The sequence below is a fragment of the Pinus tabuliformis genome, chromosome J (genome assembly GCF_031772625.1).
Source record: "Pinus tabuliformis cultivar Carrire ecotype Pingquan chromosome J, CPIR1, whole genome shotgun sequence".
Taxonomy (NCBI): Eukaryota; Viridiplantae; Streptophyta; class Pinopsida; order Pinales; family Pinaceae; genus Pinus; species Pinus tabuliformis.
Window position 1 is genome coordinate 1,215,498,908 of NC_142295.1, and position 2,170 is coordinate 1,215,501,077.

The window sequence follows — 2,170 nt, forward strand, 5'->3', positions numbered from 1 at the left end:
ATAGAGAGTTTCCTAGCTATAAAGTTTATGGTTAAAGAAATGTACAAAGACTTTAGAAAGGAAAAGGTGGAAGATGCATCAGGGTCTAAAAAAGATAAATAAGAAGATGAGTCTCACTTCCATGACCACTCCAAAGGAAAGGGGAAAGAGGAAAGCTTTCTCACACCTCCTAATAGCCCTGTGCATAATAAGAAAGCATCTTTGATTAAGCTAGATGTTAAATTTGATTTGCCTATATATGATGGAGAGCTAAATGCTGAAAAGTTAGACAATTGGATTAGACAAATTGATGTGTATTGCAGGGTACAGAACATAAACTCAGACAAGAGTAAGATTCAATTGGCAAGCCTACACCTAGGAGGCACTGCCTTGGTTTGGTGGGAAGGCAGAACCCAAGTTGACATGAAAAGACATGGTAAGACCATCTCTGTCTGGAGTGAATTTGTTTCTGCAATCAAAAAGTAGTTCTATCCATTGGCCTACATGCAACAAGCCATGATGAGTTGGCAAACTCTTCGACAGCTGAAAGGTCAAAGTGTGCAAGGGTACACTCAAGAGTTCAGGAAAAGAGCATTGATGTTGGGTATCTCACTAGACTCACTAGAGACTCTTTTGAAGTACATTGGTGGTCTACACAGCTACATGAGGCATACCATCCTCATGTTTAATCCCACTAGTATAGATGAGGTATCTGTACAAGCTACTCATCTAGAGGCTAGAGGAAAGAACGACAATCCAGAAGTTGGGGGACCATCCCAACCCACTGTAAGCAAGAGCAAGGAGAAAAGAAAGCAGAAGTGGAAAGCAAGGAAGGCTAACACTACACAGAAAGCCAAAGCTTCATGCAATCACTATAAAAAGGAGGGGCATGATGATGAGCATTAGATATCATTTTTGGGATTCAACTGCGTTAAGTAAGTCATTCAAACGTATGACCATTTCCATGAGAGGTAGTCGTAACTGACTAATTTCTCATGATTTTTGAATAGTTCACTTAGCACTCATTGCATCGGGTGATGCTCACAGGGGTGAAGAAGTGGGATTGAAACTAGTGAAATGTGGAGAACGAATCACATAGCATCAATCATCACTTCCGGGGCTTTCACCCGGTAACCAGGACTTCCCAGGAGGTCACCCATCCCAGAACTCCTCTGGCTCAAGCGCGCTTAACTGTGGAGTTTTTCCCCACAATCAAGCCCACTTAGCTTGCTACCCCATTTGCAAAACCTTAGCAAGTATTGTGCCTCATGAGCATTGTTAGATTCTGCATCCAGAGCTGAGAACTAAGAAGTCTAAGGGCAAGAAGAAGAAGACAACTGTAGCTATTCAGAAAGATTTGGGGTCAGACTCAGGAGATGAAACAACTATAGCAGCCACAAGTATAAAAGGTAATAATTCTGAAGCACCTATTAGTAATTCTACTCAATCTGTTATTGATGAAGAAAATGAGAGAAAAAGACATGAAATTTTCCATATTCGAGTTATTTCCAAAAATCAAAAGATTGATACTTTGTTTGATAGTGGCTCACAAGTAAATTTGATTTCTAAAGCAATTGTAAAGAAATTGGGATTAGCAACTACACCTCACAAGAAACCATACCCATTAGGATGGTTGAATGATAAAGCACAACTACAAGTGACTAGACAGTGCAAACTCAAGTTTTCTTTTGGGTCAGGATTTGTAGATGAGGTTGAGTTATACATAATTCCTTTGGATATATGTGGAATTGTTTTAGGAAGTCCTTACTTGTATGATAGAAAGGCTATTTTCTATATAGCTGAGAACAAGTATCTACTTGTTAAAGATGAAATCGAATACTTTGTAAGAGCTCATAAGCTCAAGAATAATTATACTCTCATAAACTCAGGACAGATGAAAAGAATGATAAATTCATGCAAACAATTCTTACTGATGGTTGTAAAGGAAAAGAAACCTAATAAAACCAATGTATTTGAGGGCTGTAATGCTGAACAACAAGCTAATATAGAAAAGGTTGTTTCAGAGTATGATGTCTTGTTTCAAGAACCTAAAGGTCTACCACCCAAAAATGGAATAGTACATGATATTATTTTGCAGCAAGATGTTCCTCTGCCTAACATTGGGATGTACAGGTTGTCTGCGTTTGAGAATGTTGAAATCAAGGAGCAGGTGCAGGAGTTTCTCGAGAAG